Below are 19,250 nucleotides of genomic sequence, written 5' to 3'. Positions count from 1 at the left end.
TCCGACCAGTTACGTGGGTGTGTGATGGTGGGCTGTCGGCTTTGACGGTTCCAAGCGGCCTCCACTGGCTTCTGCTTTGGTTATGTGGGCTGAGGCATTCCCCGTCTACGGTACGAGCAATGCACTTTGCAACACACTCTCATGCTGTGCAGTAAGCATCATTCTCTTCATCAAGTTCAAACTACAACATACTGTTCAGCTGTGCGCAAACATTGGGATCTTCATGAAGTACCATCTGCACCACTCCTTCATTTAACCTGGGTAAATATGGCATACACGTATGCCATCTGGACGAGTGCGGCCGAGGTTTGCTAGCGTAATGTCGGACCAATTTAAGCAGTGTGACATAATTCGCAGTGCTTTCACATTACTGCGCCTAAGCAGAATTGAGTGCACTCGTGAAATTTCTTTTGGAGGGGGGGGGGGAGGGAGCAGTTGTTTTCACTGCACTAGAGTATGCAGGTTTCTATTGTGAAAAACTGCGCCGAAATAAACACACCACAAGACAGAGGACGGGACAAAGGCGCTACTCACAGTTGTGAGTAGCGCCTTTGTCCCGTCCTCTGTCTTGTGGTGTGTTTATTTCGGCGCAGTTTTTCACAATAGAAATATGAACCAACTAGCCCAAGAAACGGTATTAATGCAGTATGCAGGTTGTGCCACAAATTTTTCTCAAAGTTGGCAAATCCCATGAATCCTTGCAGCTCATTGACCTTTTTGTAATTTTTTAGCATATGTAATACCTTTCCTGCAGTTTTGGTCTGTTCTATATTGTCACAAACCCCGCCTTAACGATTAACAGAGGCGCGGCATCCCCTTTACGGTTACCCGTCGTCCCTCTATGAGGTTTGAGAACACAGTTAAAAGTTAGGCCGGTCAACCAGTGAAGTGCGTGTGTTGGTGTGTGATCAAGGAATAAATTTATGCGTCACTTTTTTAACACACAATGGGAACATATATAGGTAGTAGTCCAAATAAAACTGCATAAAAAAAGTTAATAAAACACCAGGACATGATAGTAATAAAAAACGACTCAATAAATGACAAGAGAAAAACCGACAATTAACAAACGCTGCGATAAAGAAGACTATAAAATAACAAAGCAAGTATTCCAGAGATAGTAAGTAAGGGCGAGAGTTACACAAAAACACAGCGTAAAATACTAAGCCAGGTCAAGGTTTAAACAAAGGCAAAAAGAATATTTAATTAGCCAACAGTCTGTAGCAAAACGGATTCTGACAGCCTTCTTATCTAATGAGGTATCGTAATCGCAGAGTTGGTCGGTAGCGGCGGCCGTACAGGGAGTGGGGACGACAAGTTGGTCGTGGGCTCGGTGAAAAAAACAAGACACTTTCCTGGAGCAAGCAGCCACGAGAGTAAACTTTTTTGTATAGCAAGCCATCACATAGGCATAGGCAAAACTGGCTGTTCGAGGTTGGGTCTTGAGCAGCAGCTAAGAACGACTCCAGATGCTGATCGGTGTGTTCCTCGGTTCAAAAGGTATGAGTATTTGGAAATCTCTGAAATAAAGCAGTGACGTAATGATCAAAGTTGTCCGCATAGTATTCCGTCGTGGCAGGTGGCAACCAGGAGAGGCAGTCTCCATCTGCGTGCCGTCGGCCACTTTTGTATGAAATGCTTAGTCGTATTCTTGCAAGCGAAGTGCCCAGCGGGCTAGGCGACTAGAAGGATCACAGAGATTGAGTAGCCAGCATAGGGAATGGTGATCGGTTACAACTACGAAAGGCTCTCCGTATAGGTAGCAGCGAAACCGCTGCACGGCGAAAACAACCGCGAGACATTCCTGCTCGGTGATGGTGTAGTGCTCAGTCTTGCTGAGAGTCCGACTGGCGTAAGCAATCACATGTTCACAGTCGTCATAGCGCTAAACGAGGACAGCACTGAGGCCTATGCCACTTGCGTCCGTGTGCACTGAAGTTGGAGCAGAAGGGTTGAAATGCCGTAAGATAGGATGTGATGTTAGGAGGAACCTCAGTTGTCGGAAAGGATGAGTCGCATTACCTCACCGACTTGAACTTGTGCAGTGTGCAAAATGGCTCCATTCTGCACAGCTAGTACACTGCAAGTCATGTACTTTGCGCTGTAGCCTGGCGAGTCACAGCGATCATCCCCTGCCAGGTCTGTTGTTGTCCCTACAAGCTTACTAGCAAGTTCTGCTTGCCTTTGCTGAAAAAGCTGCAAAGAAGGAGATGTTCAATTTAGAGGCTACAAACTTGAAATATTAGGATGAGGGGGGCAGGTTTCAAATGCTGCATTGCTTTTCACTTTTCTCACAGCACATTTACTAAAAAAAAAATATTGCAAAAATTATGCCTTCAGAACTAGAGCATGCAGCTGGTCTATTAAACATGTAGCCAAAGGCAACAGAGATGTGCAGTAGCAGGTGCATTGCACTGCAATGCCTCCGCTGTTGCATATATGCTGCATTTTATATGTTTTATATGTTGCATTGTAGCTTCAAGTTATTGTAATGAAAGGATGCGACATCCAGTTATCGAGTTAATGACGTATACTTTGACTTGAATGTTGTATGAGAGATATCCTTATTGTCAAACCTCATTTCTGGCAGGTAGCAAGTATGCCCGTTGGTAGTTGTAGTAGGTCCTCTCTGTGATGCCTTGCACCCCAATGGATTGCAGGAACCGAAGAACTGAAGCTATACCGCAGCCAGAGAACAAGATGCCTGCAGCCAGGAGGACATTTCTTGCTGCCTTTCCTTCAACCAGTGGTTGGATTTTCCAGAGGAAAGAATGCTGCAGTGAGCATGTCCCCTTCACAGTCACAAAGCTTCCCGCTATGCTAAAGTAAAGGGTTCTTGTTTGCCCGCACATTGTTCAGGTCTCAAGAAGCTGCCGCAGGCAACCCTCGAACACAAGGAATTTTCGCTCTTTGTAGAGGGGTTCCTCAATCGCTGACTGGGCCGTTTCATCCTGATGGTCGCTGAAAAAGAAGTGCAGTGATGTCAGCGATTGGTGCCATGTGATTGTTAATATTATGAACTAATACGTAGCAGCCGTGGATGTTCATCTCGGAATGTCTTGGCTGTAAAATGTGCTAAATAAAGCTGCTGTCAAAGTTTATAGTAGGTATGCATTTTTTTTTCATTCTATCAACAGGGAACAGAAAAATGCCATGGCAAATTAGGTACACTTTAGGGCTACGCAACTTATATTTTTTTTTTTTAACAACAGAATCAAATATCCTTATGCATCTTAGTGACTTGTTCAAATATTTGTGCAAAATTAAACTTCATTAAAATCATTTAATCATTAAAATCAAAATTAAAAAAATTAAAATCATTTTCAGGTGCTGCATAGAGTGAACTGCCCGTAACAAAATGCAAACATTGTCAACTTGCTACACATACACAAATATTCTGAAAGTGGAGAACTGATATGACTAAAAAATTTGAACAGACAAGCTGTAGTTTGTGGAGTTTCAAGAGCCCTGAAAAATTTGGAGGCATGTTAGCAGCACAAACAAAAGACACAGTGCAGGACAGTCGACTAATACACTGTTCCATGAACCAATCCAGCAGCTCATTATTTTTGAACGTCGGGTCTCCCATGTTAATCCAGTTAATATATGTGCTCCGAGTTTCTTTTTTTGGTGCGCCAGTGCACACCAAAGCCTTGCATCATCCACTAAACAAAATTAACTATTTGAACTCCAAAATAATCTCATCTATACAGAAAGAGCTACATTTTAATTGCTTCCAGAGTGTGCCTCAAGCGATGATCGAGCTTGTGCATGGAAGCAGACATAACATTTGCACTAATTTGCATAGCTTACTTACTCGGGCAATAGAGCCATCATATGCAATATAATACAAAGCTGTTCAGTACAGTTGAAAATTAAGCATGTACGTATGTAAAAAGACTTGCATCATCCACTGGACAAAATGAACTATCCAAAATATTCTCACCTCTACAGGAAGAGCTGTGGTATTTGGATCACCTCCAGTAGGTGCCTGAAGCAATGGTTGAACACGTAACTAACTGCATGAAAGCATAATGACATAGCAACAGTTGTGCTAGTTTATATAGCTTCTAGCAAAGCAATAGAGCCATCATATATGTGTGCAACATATTCCAAAGTTATATATGTGGCTTAAATATACATAAATATAAATATAAAAGTATATATACATTGTTATTAATACCATGATAACAGTAATAACCTGTCCAGAGGAAACCTGTGTAGTGCTGAGGTCTTTCGGGCTTCCTGGCGATGATGGTTTGCCATGCTAGGAAAAGAAAGGAAATTTGTGCGTAATTAACATTGTTTTAATGGCAGTTTTATTATTCTGCACATGAATGAGAATGAAAGGAGACAACAGTCTGCAAGTGCAAGGTCATAGGGGATACCTTCTTCTTTTTTTATCTATATACCACATGTTATTTTTCCTTCCACTTGCTATTTAATGATCTTTCTGCCTAAAATCGTTACATGACTAATTCTGATCAATATCAACCACAAAAGTATTTTAAAAAAAACCTACATTTACCTTAGACTCGACTGTTGGCTCCTTTCATTAATTGTATCATAACGAGCCAATTTCCCCTTCAATTTTCCGCTTCATGAATGAGAAAGACATGCATATACAGGTGTTAAAAGGCAAAGATCAAGAGTAGACTAAACGCGCTGTAAAATAAGCATATCTTTAGGTGGATGGGGGGTGGGAGGTGGGGGGGGGATGCAGTTGGTCTGTATTGTTATTAGTGGGCTGGTATTTTTTTATTACAAGTCAGGCTTGGTTTATGGGGTTCAACGCCCCAAATTCGACTCAAACGAGGCGCCGCACAGCACTGAGTGACATCGCACAGCACATGTACAGGTGCGGACGTAAGTAAACGGAGCAGCTAGGCTTTTTCAGTCAAATTAAATAACGCCTTCCTCACTGGAGATCAGGAAATATTTGTCCGTGAAAGGGCACTTGCGTCTGCTACCGGTCCACGCATACCACGACTACCAGTTTCAAATATGCACCGAGTGAAAAATGAAGAAAAAGCGTGCTCCGTTTACTTTTGTCCGCACCGGTACGCGGGCACCTTGCTTGCGCTTCCGTTTAAAAGCGGCCCTTGGGCACAGCAGTCGACCACCCTAACCCACTGCACCACCCAGGCAAATTATACTGCGATTGTTGTGATCGCGTACACGTTAGTGTTTGTTAATTCATGGTTTCATGTGCGCAGGTCGCCTTATCTTTTTCTTTCTTTTTTTTTCCTTATCCGCGCGCCGCAGGGCGAGAGCTCCCTTTCATACATTTTCAGCGCCTTAACTTGTTGTGGTCCTCTAGCAAGAGCGGTTTGCGCGCAAGGAATCTGCGCCTGCAAAACTTGCGCTAGGCTTCATGCACTTCCATGCGAGACTCCGAGCTATGCTACGCGTGTTTCCACAATAACTCGCAACCCAGAAAACTTACCATTCCAGGGAGAAACTGCGTCGGCAAAGCGTCGGACTTGAGGCGTTGACGTCTCACGTTGATGCCAGATTGCTGCGCCAAACTGGGATTATACTGGTATGCGTCACGGGAAAAGTGGCGGCCACAAACTCTGAGCTCCTGGCGCAATTGTCCGACGATGACAGCCCGACGCGTTGGAGCCAGCTTTCCCGCGTGACACCTTGCTTTGTAGGGACACGATGTCGCATTATAACATCTTTCCTGTCCTCGGCTTTACAGCCAACTACACAGCAATGGTGGTCCATTGCAGACCAGAAAAAAAGCAGCAGCAGTCGGGATCGCGAGATTTCAAGACTGACAACCGGGCAACACGTGCTTTTGCGAGCAGACGGATCTCTCTTGGCCGGAAGTGTTCCGCTTCTATCAAGATGCGCGCAGAATTCTTACCTTTCTTTAATGTACAATACTAACTAACGAATAAAATACTACTTTCAGGAAGAATAGTGCTAATTTTAAAATCTATAATTGCAAAAATTACACGTGACGTCATATGGCCATGGCCAATGATAACGCTAACCCCAATGACGTCGCATGGGCTGGGCGGCTGAAAACGCACGGTGGTGAGTCGCCCAAATCAGCTGCGAGCGGCAATTTTCCAAAATTATTTGTAAATTACAGCTAACACGCAGAGCTTTTTGAATGTGACCTCGATGCTCACTAAGACCACCTCTAAACACATGTAGCATCAAAATACGGCCGTAAATGGCGCTTCAAGGGCCCTTTAATGAATACTGACTTGAAATTAAAAGGCATATGCATATAAAATGCAAAAAAAGCTGCAGAATCAAGGAAACGTTTCCTAATTACTTGAAATAGTTTTTAACTCAATGAAGCATCTGAAATTAAATGTTCAATTATTTCTAATAATGTTGTATTTGTTATTAAATCTTTGGAGTACCGTGAAAAAAATACCAGTGTTTCAACCCTTCCTTCACCGATAAAGACGTGCGGAATCGCTGTTTTGCATGGTTTCGTTTGACGGCTTAGCACTGAATGACTCGCACAGCTAGGAAAGGTTTTGAGTTTTTGGGGAAAAAGAGGTGCACTCTTCATCCTCGGTGGACACCTACACGTAGAATTAACGCGAGGTACAGTCTCTGTGTAAAGTTAATAGAGCACAATAGTTTTGCTTCTGAGCCACACAGTGTGGTTCGTAATCATTTCCAGGCGCTCCGAATCTCCTGAAGGTAGAAGGTATCTTGTCCTACCCTCTCCAATGGAAATACCTGTCGTGAATGCAAAAGGAGTGCAACTACACAGCTTATCGGTATGCACACCTCTGGGGTTGTAATGTTCTGCCAAAGACTGTACATACTTTACATACATAAATCCTTGATTCCAGACCAAACTAGTCTCCAACTCCACTAGCAAAGGGCTGCTAAATACAGAAAGCGAAATGGTGCAACACCACCATAAACATTGCGCAAGGACATCACGTTATATATATCTTGTTGCCAAATGCTGGTCACCATTTTTAACGCCTTCGCCTCAAAACAATGTTTTCCTAACACAAGCCATCAAGCACTTTGGCAAGTTCCTCTTCAGAGGATGACAGAGTTATAGTGATATTGAGACCCCTAATAGGAAGCTTCGTTGTGCATATGTAACCATTCCTGACACTTCTGAATTTTTCTCTACAGCTTATTGAGTACGTGCTCCAGCAGTTTTTACAAAGTAAGGGTAATTATCTTCTTCCTTCTTTTTTTCAGTAGGGCATAAAGACCAGTATTCTCTGCTGTTTAATTACAAGATACTGTGCTGTGCAGGGAAGTCCATTAGTGATTTCGGATTAGTTACTTTCCTGAACATGGCGAATGTGTCTTGGACCATTATTTTAGAAATTTTAACCTTAAACATTCCTAAACGTCTTTATCATATAAAACAAGCGTGAGATAGGACATCTCGCAAATTTCAGGCCGGGGCTGCTCCTGTCTTTCCCCGAAAGAAAAAAAAAAACACCACAGAGAGGGTAAAAATTAGTCCGCACTCAAGTTTTTATTTTTTTTTTCTTCACTTTTGCTATATAGCCGTGCTTTCCCTTTGATCTCCTGGCGTGCTCCTTGAGAGAGGTGGACGGAAGTGGACGCGGAAGAAGTCAGCACAACTTCCTGAAAGGCACACATGGCGCTCTCCCTACAACAGTAAAAGACAGTCATAAATATAAAGTGAAAAAAACTGGCACTCGGTGGGGCTTCAATAGCTTCTTTCTGAAGTTTAACTCCCGCCTTCGGCAGGAGCCGTCCGCCGTGCACACAATGCGCTCTGGTGGCGAGAGGGGCCCAGGAAGTGCGAGGGGCTAAAGCACTGAAGAGGCGGTCATCTTGACCTTGACCAGGGCGCCCAAAGCGGGCGGGTTGGCCATGACCCAGTGCAGCATTAAGCAGGTTGTTTGGACTGTCCATTGTGCTCTCCTCTCATCTGGTGTGCGCCCTGCTTCCCAAAGCAGCGCGCGACGCCCTGTTGTTTACTCGGCCCGTCTTGAGTGGCGCGAGGCCCGACGCGTTCTTCCAGGCGGAAGTGCTTTCAGAAACAGCTCTGGGACTGCGTGGGTGGCTGATGGAGTGGAAAGCAAGAGGAGAAAAAAGTGAAACACCGGCCGTTTCGACAGAAGAGCTAAACCTCCGAAGATTAAGATCTCAGATAGGATGTACCTTACCTATACGGGCCAATGGGTTTCCATCCGTCTTTAGTATTAATTTTTTTTTGCCTCTGTTGGAAATAATTCCGCGGACTTTCGCAAAAGTTGTTAACCGCCTTGTTTGGAGTGGGAGTAGTGCTGTATTAATGAGTTGCACACGATACCCTTTTCTATGGGTCTATGGGTCTAAAGCTAGCTTTGTTTATCCAAATATAAGCAGAGGCGTAAGCCTATTGCCAGTTATTTCACGCAGTTGACACGCAGAATTTCATAAGACTGTTTACTTGCCTAATGACACCATCAGCATGAAGACACGGCAGTTCTGCCTCACGACTGCAGTTGTGTGAAGAACCGTATTCTGCGGGATGTCGTTACGGCAAATGGCTCGACTTCGCCTTCTACCAGGCGAATCTTGTACTCGCTACACACCTCCTAGCCAATTGAAGAGCTCTAGGGACCTTTTGGTGTGGTCATGTTTCACGGACAGCAGCGTTCAAAAAGCGTACGGGGACGGGACCTTTATTTGCTCGATGTTCCAGTTGCCAGGGAAATCAGTCGACGGCACAGTGGAGCTGTGGATAGGAACCGTCGGTGAAGCAAGGTAGGACAATAACTGTGCGTTGTCAAGCGGCCATCTGATATGATAAGCTCGCTTTACGCCGCAGTATACATAGTATAATAAACACAAGCACTGAACTGCCGTGCTGGACATTGTATCAACACGTTTGCCTTAGTTAGTTGGTTCGTGGCTAAGTGAGAAAGAACAGCGCAAAAAATAAAAATGAGGACGAAGAAATACAAGCAAACATAGCACAGGATACCATTTTACCTCATCTTATTAGAAGCCTATAGACGTATAAGTTTGCTAGTACCTCGTGACTAGTCGAAATGCGTCCTCAGAAAAGTTCAACCGAATAAAATAGCGGTCCACGAACCATGGCATCCTTACAAGAATTTCTAGATTTCTGCCTCTACAAGTACAAACGGTCTCTTCAACCTGTAACTCTTCTTTTTTTTCTTCTCACAGCGCCTAAACACGTCGCGATGACTCGAAAGGGAACTACTTGTTTTTAGAGTCCGGCCTCCAAATCTGAATTCAAGCGTAGAGTGTGTTAGTATTGTGTGGTTATTAGCTCTTTAAGAGAAGAGATTCTGAAGACAACCTTAAAAGGCACACGTTATTCCACGAACTACCGTTTCATTCTGATAAGATGCGTATACATTCTAGTAGCCTCAATCGTTCTCACTTCCTTCATCTTCACCAGCTCATCTGCGTTCACTGTCCGACACACGTCTCTCCAAAACACCCTTGATTAGCAATGTACTGCTAAAGCTACGGTTTCCTGCGCACTTGTTAATCTTTTGCTGTAAACTGAATTTTGGTGATTGCCTTGAAAAGAAGACACATTTAAAGTAGTATGGTTGCTTGTAACAAACGTCCTCGAATCGTCATGCTTGCCATTCCTCACCCATGGTATGCTTACACATTGATTCACCAGAAAGAAGAGCATCATCTCCAATTGCTTGTACACCATCGGCACAACGTTACCTGTAAGAACCACTTGTGTAGAGTGCGGTATTTTAACTGTACCTGAGAGGGGCTCTCTTATCTTGTCACTGCCACAACCAATGTAGCTTTTCCAGAAGAAAAGTGGCCGTTGATGTATGGTTAAGTTTTTCCATTTCACGACGACCGAGCTGCTGCGTTCTACCTCTCGTCACTTAACGCACCTGTGACTGGACGTTCAGCCTGTCTTATTAGTCACACATCTGCGTTCTGAACAATACTACTCTGATATCTCACAATTTAGCATACTAAAAATACAGAGTGTCACTGATTCCATTTAGAAAATCACTAAAATATAGTGTCACTGAGTCCATTTAGAAAATGAGTCTTTAAGGCCGTAGAGATGCATGCTATAACACTTAGCTTAAGAATAGGTTTGAAGACGCACAAGAGAAAAGAAACAAAGAAGGCACGTGGAAGAGACTGGGACACCTGCCTTCTTGGTTGCTTTTTTTATTTAGCGGTGTAGTTCAGAACCTTCGAAATGTGCGCTTCATATATTTCACAGTGCAGCTGCTTGTTCCTCTTTAAGACAGATTTTACCTTTGACCTTGCGATCTCTTGCGGTGTCTTCGAAATTTTCACAGTGCTCGTTACCTATTTGATATGAAGCAGTTGCTATTTCCTTCTTCGAGACTCCTTTCCTTCAGCAGACTCCGAAATTGCGAAAGAAGAGCAAAAGGTGCAAGGAATGGCGAAGGGTCAAGTGAATTCTATTGAAGCCCGAAACTTGAGCTACTTAGAAATGTTTTGCATTCATAATGCATATTGATTTGGAAAAAAAGGGAAAGGCATATGTTCTGCTCTGCCCTTTGGGTTTCTCTGAATAACAAGGGCGTAAATTAAAAACACTGCAGCGGGGAGAAAAAATTAGTTACTGGCAGGGATGGGATGACCGCAGATTACACAGGAATGGGTGAGAAAAGCGGTGAGCTTCACCAGTTAGCTATGAATGCAAACCATCGGATAGGTTAAAGGAAAAACAAGTAAACAACAAGCAAACACGACAAAGCGTTTGTGTCTTGTTTGTTTCAGTCGTTCCCGTTCTGTGCAACGATCAATAAAATAGGTTTATTTGGGTGCCACTGCTAAGCGGTTTTGTGCTGTAGTAGACTTGTTTTGGACAATCGTGATCACATTTCTTTAATTAAGGAAATTTTGGTTCTAAATATAAGAAGCATATCTTTACGGCGCTGAAGTAAAGCCGCTCGCAGGTGGTGCACATTTTTTCATGTATGGAGGTGCAAATTTCTTCGATGCTTTTTGCTCTGGACACAATCTGGCTGCACGAAACACAAGGCGACAACTACGCTCACAGCAAAAATTCACTACTGATGATCACTAGTGCTCCAATGAGAAAGGCGGATAACGCTTTCTCCTGATACTCACGCTTGTACGCCAAGCGGCTCACGATTCTTTGGTTCCCTACCTCGCCTTCGCACTCGCCAGTTCCGGATTTCTGCGAGGACCCAAATCCCATGCCCGGATATAGATAGATGAATGGACGCACTCGGCTCAATTACGCTTCTCACTTCCCATCTCTATATACGAGGTTCGTCCGGGCGCCGAAGCGCAATTAGGGAGAAGCCTGAATACGGACCCCTGCAAGTTCCCTGGGACTTGTCCGAGGATCGGCAAGCTGTGCAGAAGCTGGCGGCCCGGCCGTAATTTGGGTGCCACACGACCGGCGGCCACTTGAAAGGAGCCGCCGCGCCCTCCCGACACTTCTCCCACGGCGGCCGCCGGGGGTCGTGACCTACAGGGCTTCCTCTGACGGCTTTATCCGACCATGGGTCACACGGGCCTGACCTCTACTAGGGGCTGAGGGCACCACGCCTTCGCACTCGGGTCCATTTCGGCCTTTTAGCTTCGTGTGTGCATTTTTCTTAATAACCGAGGTATTTTTTTTTAGAACTGCGTGTCTGGGTTTCCTCCTGGTAGGCTACTGAGCTTAGCGGAAAAGGGTAAAGTGATCCGACTCGGATGCCACTACTTCATTAGCGAGTAGAAACGCTTCGTGTTGTGGCGAATGAGAAGTGGCAGGATATGTACCCACTTATGAAATAAGGTTGGGTGTGCTTTACTAGTCGTACAGACGTGATGAGCTGTGAGGGCTGTCCCTTTCGAACTGAAGGCCATATCGAAGGTCATTCCTGGAAAGGAGACCAGGAGAAGACATTGCAACCATATAATTTTAATATCAAGTTCATATAGGGACTTCTTATCTGACCCAATTCGGGCTGCAGGCGTTGCCATCGTTTGCACATTATCATTGTAACCTTCTCATGTCTATGGCAGCGCTTGGGGGAACGCTAATAAGCAATTAGTTCCTTATTAGAAATAAAATCCACATTTAGGAATTTCGTTAATCTTTATGCAGTCCAATTTGAAGCTCCCTGAAAGCAACTCGCTACGGCTATGAGCAGGTTCCCGATTAACGTTTAAACAAGAACTGCTTTAGAAAAATCTGCAGCGTGTTCCGTCCTGTAGTGCACAGACCACTACTCATCAACTACCGCAGCTTTCCAGAAATCGATCAGTCATTCTCATCAACACTAGTCCCAAATGACTTTTTATGCATATAGAAGGGCACACTGAAATCATCGCGTGCATCCGGCAATATTTGACTGAACAGATATCAGACGCGTAAATTAATGACTTAATTTCAAGTTACCTTCGCCGCCGGGTAAATAAGTAACAACATATTGTCTTAAAACACAGTGATATACTTCTCGATCTTTCTCCAACGAATTTCTTATTTCTGTGGAGCACAACTCTCGCATCATGCCTCAAGATTAGAAAAATAATATAATCACCATAGTAAAGAAGGATCAGAACATTCGGATTTCGTAAAGTGATCTCTGTTAGAGAAATTTATTCTTGCTAAATGGCAATGCATTGGATGCGACGAAAAATATATCTCTGCCCCCTTCGGGACAGAAGGGCTGATATCAGGCAGCGCCCCGAGAAATGTATTGGCTCGGTATCTATCTATAGACAGGCATTGCACAAAGGCCTCGCGCACACATGAAGGAGCACAGACGCACTTGAAATTATGTGCAGTACGGAGCTGCGAACTGTGGGAAAAAAATTAGGAGAGAAATGTAATGAAAGAGAAGGAGAGAGGTGGTCTAGTGGTACAAAGATGTCTTCGATTCGGACGAAAGGAAACGGTATACATCTACGAACAGTCTAGAGCCGATGGTGGTAAATTACAAGCATAGCAGGCTGATCCCAGATGTCGAAGAACTGGGCTAGCTGGAGACGGGTCATAAAAGTGTCTTCGCTTTTAGTGGGGATAATCACATTGTAGTTTTCAAGCCAGCGTTCATGCTGACTTCCTAACTACGCTCCAAGCATCATGCACACCTGTGAATAAAAAAAATTTGGCCAAGAATTATATCACGACGCACAAGTAGGTTGCAGCCAGCACCAAGAATTTTCTGTCAGCTTGAGAATGGAGAGCGCACAACACGCCCGAATTGCATGCATGGCGGCTACTGGAGTGACACACTGGGAGGCGAAGAAGTGCCTCGTGCAAATAAGATTTCAAATAAGGCCTGACCAATGCAAGACTTCAAGAAGCGTTACATTTATTTTTGCCTCTGAATAAGTGTAATTGCTTTGTTGCTTTTGTCTTGGTGACTTGTGTAGCTCATACGCAAATGCTGCTTGCTCAGTTTTCCAAGTGTAAACAACTAAAATTCTGTTCCAATGTCTTTCGTGCACATTTATTTCCTCTAAATGCGTCCTCTTCCGCTGGTCTTTAAATTGCATTGAATAATAGCAAATTCTTCGCTGAGAAGAATTCGCTTATAATTTTTATTTTTGTCTTCCTATCTTCTTCCGCGTATTTGCGTCAAGCGTTTTTTTGTTCTTCTCGGCGAAGAAAAATTTCTTCTTTCTAGCCTACATTTTTCTAGGCTGTCATCATATTCTTCCCGTTTCCTAATCTTCACATAGTAAACAAAATTATTCCATCAGAATACCCAAGTTACTTTCCTTGGTGCGGGGCGACCCCACAAGTGTAGCGAGTGCCAAGACCACCCTATTAAAAAAGTAAATTGTGCCAAACCAGAAGCTCGAGCAATGAGGGGCTGCCTTTACCAGCTACACTGCAAATTGATACCTTTAAGAAAAGTTTGCTCTCTCTCTCTTTTTCTCGGTCATCGTCGTAACCTCACGCTGCTCAGACAATCGATTATGAGCATCCGACCAGTTACCAGGACGATCGGAATAGAACTTCCCAGATGATACATACCGGATAAGAATGAATTCCACTGCGTATATGAAAAACAGCTGGCTCATAGGAGATGGGATGAATGGTGCAGTCGTTCCGGCTCAGGAACGACCAACAAAGCCCTCTGGAGGACTTTCTATGGCATGGAAAAGAGGCGGCAGGTTAAAGATCATGCGGAAAGTATCAGACTCGCATTGCAGCTTACACCAGACGAGTTTGCAGATCGGGCTGTTGCCCTTTTCTTCCTGAACCGTGCATATTATCCGGCGCCTTCACCGACAGTGGATGCAGTTGATAAAACAGGAATAACATCACCATTTACAAAATTGATGTTATTGGCTGCGATAGAAGAAGCGAATGTTAAAACTGCGCCTGGACATGGCGATATTCCTTATGAAGTCTTCAAGAATTTAGAAGGAGTCGCAGTTGACAGCTTGTTGGATGTGGTAAATGAGGTATTGCAAGGAGGAGACATTCCACTCAGCTGGAAACACTCGGTGGTGGTCCCAATACCAAAGGCTGGGAAACCTCCAACAAGCCTAGAATCTTTGCGGCCTATCTCGCTAACACCCACAATTTTCAAGATCTATGAAAATATGATAGCCACCCGCCTGTCATGGTGGTTGGAAAGTAATAAAAAATACCATGCTCGAAAAATTGGGTTCCGAACAGACCTTGGAACAGAAAATGGACTGGCTATGCTCGCTGAAGAGGTTATACACATGCCGCCTTATAGCCACCTAGTGGGCACTGTAGTGGCTACCGACGTGGCGAAGGCATACGACAACGTGTTACATGCCAAGATTCTTAGCAACATGGAATGTATGGGCATTCCCTTGCAAGGTCATAAAAGCAGTACATAATCTGTTTAAGGACAGGACGTTTTCTATCCGGATAAACAAAAAACAAATGGGCAATTACACCTCGAACAGAGGCGTGCCACAAGGGTCAGTGTTAGCCCCTTTGCTATTTAATATCGCACTGAACCCATTGCCGTGGAAATTAGCTGAAATGCCAGAAGTGCGGTTCATGATATACGCAGATGATGTCACAATTTGGTCTGTTCATAAACAACTTGAGAGACAGAATCGGTATCTGCAAGAGGCTTTAAATACCATAGCTGAGTACGTCCAATATGCAGGTCTGGAATTGTCATCTCAAAAGTCCAGTTACATTCATGCTGCAAACAAGAATGGAAGAAAACAATTGGCAACGCACAGAGTCTCCCTAAAGATTGGAAATCAGGCATTGGAAGAGGTGGACAAGTTGAAAGTTCTTGGCCTAGAAATTCACAAATCCGGCAAAGGAACACAATGGCTTCATAAGGTGAAAAACGTAGCTGCGACTTCCTTACACTTGATAAAACACATTTCGTCTAGGGGAGGAGGAGCTCGAGCGGACATGGCAAGACGTCTTGTACAATCGGTGTTACAGCCGAGGATACTATACCAGGCCCAATTCCAAAGACTCGCGAGGCGGCAGTGGGCGAAATTGTAAACAATAAATAGAAACGCAATGTGCACTATCACGGCCTCACCAAAACTTACCCCTATCCCTATTCTCCAAGAGTCTGCACAGATAAATACCTTGACACAATTAATTGAACAACGAGAGCAAAAAGGTATATGAAGCGAAAGTACGTTATGCCCATAGCATCCTTGTACAACAAAGTGGCAGTTCAAACAACACCAATGGCTGACCCTTCTCCGTGGGAATTCATGACTATTACGACAAACAAGACCACTCGGCTTCGTCGCAAAGAAAAGCTGGCATCTCGACCTCTGGTTGATGCACTTCCAGGTGCCTGCATTGCATATACGGACGCATCAATTATAGAAAATGGCGGTAGAACAGCAGCTACCAGTCCAACACACAGTGAACTGAAGGTACATAAAGAATATGTTTCAGAATACCCGGACCCGCTTGTGATGGAACTCTATGCAATCCGCGATGCTATGGAGGCCATAAAAAAATAGATTCCATAACAGAAGCCCACATCTATACAGACTCCTTAGCCGCCATAAAACAACTGAAGAAAGTAACAAAGACGCTATGTATAACCCAAGAAATCTACGCACTCAATAAAAAAAACAGATACGCATCCAGATACATTGGACACAAGATGATGCTGAGAACGCTGAGCAGAGAAAAGTTGACCACCTCACACACGAAGTTCCAAACACTAATGCGCCCCCCACCAGGCTCCCTTATGATGCCCGCTCAGCTGTTGCCATCTTAGCATCCTCTTTAAGGAAAAGTACACGTGCCCTCATTCCCCCGTGTACATTCCCACTCCCTCGTAACTTAACGAGATTGGAGGAGGTTTCCCTTAGAAGGATAAGAGCTGGGGCAGCCCTTACCCCGTCGGTAACATGCCGTTCGGAATCTCAAGCAGACATCGGACCAACCACATATCCGAAGTGTTCCACACCAGCTGCAGAAGGGGATGTTCGCTACCGGCTGTGGACTTGTGCAGGGACAAGGGCATCAAGGACATAGATTTGGTGCGAAGTGGGACTAACCACAACAAGGGAAGAGGACTTATCTAAATGGCTCACCGACAACGAGAAGAGTGGGAGCCTGCTCCTGTTCGTTACCGAAAATAATTTACACAAGTTTCTATATTATGCCTTATGGCAAGCTTGCGTAAAAAAATTTACTGCACACCGTTTCTCGCTAGAATGCCAACGGGGGGGGGGGGGGGGGGGGGGGGGGGGAAGCTCTGTTACCATCCCTCCTAAACCGCCCCTGGTTTAGTTTCGGTTGTTGTCCGATATTCTTTGCTCGTGTCCGCTTCCTTAGTTCCACGATGGCAATCAATTCGCTTAATTGTCATGCACCCAGCCATACGAAATCAGCATTGTGCCGGCTTCCACTATCATTCCCCAAAAGTGCTTACAATCATACATGTGAAACAATGACTTACGACTGTGAAAGTATGTTATGAGCAGGACAACGCCACTTTAGTGTTAATCTAGGTGACGCAATCGTTCATATTTTCGTGCGTGCAGAAGCAGCATTTGCTAAGCTTTGTACACAAATTTAAAACGCGAGAAAACAATCTAAAATTGAGCTTCAATTTGACGTCGAGAAAACGTTACATTGTTATGTGTTTCTCTTTTCTTGTCGCCACTTCATTAATTTCATTGCTGCCAGTACCCTACCCCGAACTACACTACTTACGACGCATTAGTATTTAATGCATATATGCCTCTACATATAAATAATGAACAATCATCCTAACGCGCAAATATTTCTTGGAACACCCTCATTATGAACGTTAACGACGACGCTAACCGTGTTCTCTGTTTTTGAAACATAACTTCAGTCTGGCACCGGCTGCAGTAAACTTTCTGTTTATTCATCTCTTGTCTGCCCTAAACTAGAACACTCATCTCCATCTCAAGCCTCCAATAAAATAACGTTTCCAAAGTACTAGAGTCTGTTCAAAACCGCGCCATAAGGTACGTATAAATTCTTATTACGTGTATCATACCAGCTAATATCATTAAAAGCAAAAGCCAACCTTCCCAGTCTTCAATCCCATCTTAAAATAGCAGCTAGGCTCTCGCTGTTCCATAAGTTTTATCATTCCCCTGTCAGTCATTCCATTATCGCCCCTGCTCGCCGCGGCTCACTTCGTACCAGTCACCCGAACGCCGTCTATACACCTCGAGCATCCACCTCTGCGCATCTGAAATCATTTTTTGCCCAGACTGGCGGAGATTAGAACGACCTGCCCATTGAAGATTTTGTCCATCCGGGCCAGGAATCTTTCCAGTCATTCATCTACGAACTAATTAAGTGATCAGTTAGCGCGCAACTCATGTAACGCCCCTACTGGGCTTTTGATGTTCCAGTAAATAAAAAATAATACAAATAATATCTGTTTTCAGTTGACTACAGTGGAAGACATTTCGGAGCGATTGTAACTAGCAATCATTCGCACGTTCTATCAATACTTTTTTTTTATAAAATAGGGTTAACCATTACCCCATCTACTGATTGTTCTTAAATATGCCAGATACACGAGAGAGACACTGTGCTGCAGTGCATAGCATGGTTACAATGCTTATCGACCACGGTTATTTCACCTTGTGCAATGTGCTCAGTTCTTGCAGGCGATTTTATGTCCGTTTCCGTTGACGAAGCAGAAAAACGCGTGGAACCGTTAATAGAATTACGCGATCCACAAAATGTACTGCTCACATTATAATTAATGCCTGCGATAGGCAACAGTACAGAGGTCTGAAGCAGTTAATTACGTCTGTTTTGCAGGCACGTTTTGCTACTCCTGCCAGCTGGCCATCCACCAAGAACGCTGATCCATGCTGTACTCCAGAGAAGAATATTGTCGTGCCAGCGAATTTTCAAGAATGCAGGAATGCACTTCGGAGTGTGAGGGCGAGAGGAATTCAATTAGTGCATTTGTTCGACAGACACATCGTTTTTTATTTAAACTTGTAGGCATTTGAGAAGACGCAGTAATATTCAGATTATTCATGAAAGTTAGTATCAAATTGTGCACTGCTACGATTTCTGATTCTCCATGCACTGCTCAAGAATACACTATCTCAAAGCCCGCTAGTATAAATAATTGTTGTGTGAGCGATTTGTCTCTTGACCATTTCAGGAGAGCAGAGCACGAACTCTCCTGCAGGAATTTTTTTGTTATTGAACACTGAACAAAAAATAAAAGGCTTGTTCAGGTTTTTAAAGGTGTGTTCACTGCGCCATCTAAATATTCTCTGCCCTCATACTAGTCACAACTTCTGGTAAGGTTATTTCTGTCGCTCGAGGTAACAAAGTTTTCCTACTTTATACAAAACTAGGAACAGTAGGGAACGCCTTTTTAATTGCTCTGTTGTGTTCTATTCCGGCTTTTTACAAGTAACGCTGAAAACACCTACCTTCTGCACCAGCAATTCATTAAACTGCAGTTGAAAGCGATCTTCTTCAGAGTTACAGATCCACGTTGATTGGTCTTCATAGCAAGTGGCGGAAGAGGATGACGATAAGACATTTTGACCCTGGCTGTCTGACCTTTTGGCAGATTTCTTGCAGGAAATGTGTATAGAAAAGAGAGGGTTATGATGGAACACGGGCATAAACGCACACGTATCTCTGGCAGTCTGGCAGAGCTGCTTGCAGTGTTGACATTCGCCTTGTCACTGTTGTCCGCCATACGTCATGGTAATCACAATTGTTCGTTTTAACTTCCATGAAATGTTTACAGCAATATCAGGTAGCAAATAAATGAAAGTGACTGTGGCCGACTGATCCGAGGTTTCTTTGGGCACATGGTTTCGAACCGTAAAGG

The 19,250-nt window shown here is 44.0% G+C and overlaps 1 protein-coding gene across 1 annotated transcript in view; it reads left to right on the top strand.

Moving 5' to 3' along the window:
• The window catches only part of LOC146174677 (uncharacterized), a 158,342-nt gene extending 139,738 nt beyond the window's left edge, over nucleotides 1-18,604 (top strand). The window contains exon 3 of the transcript XR_014702350.1: nucleotides 18,209-18,604. The gene's annotated coding sequence lies outside the window, so the exon portion shown is untranslated. The remainder of the gene's footprint in view (nucleotides 1-18,208) is intronic.
• The last annotated feature ends 646 nt before the right edge of the window (nucleotides 18,605-19,250 follow it).

This window comes from Amblyomma maculatum, chromosome 11 (assembly GCF_055883805.1).
Source record: "Amblyomma maculatum isolate TAMU_Amacu chromosome 11, ASM5588380v1, whole genome shotgun sequence".
Lineage (NCBI taxonomy): Eukaryota > Metazoa > Arthropoda > Arachnida > Ixodida > Ixodidae > Amblyomma > Amblyomma maculatum.
This window is presented reverse-complemented; position numbering and strand designations above follow the sequence as displayed.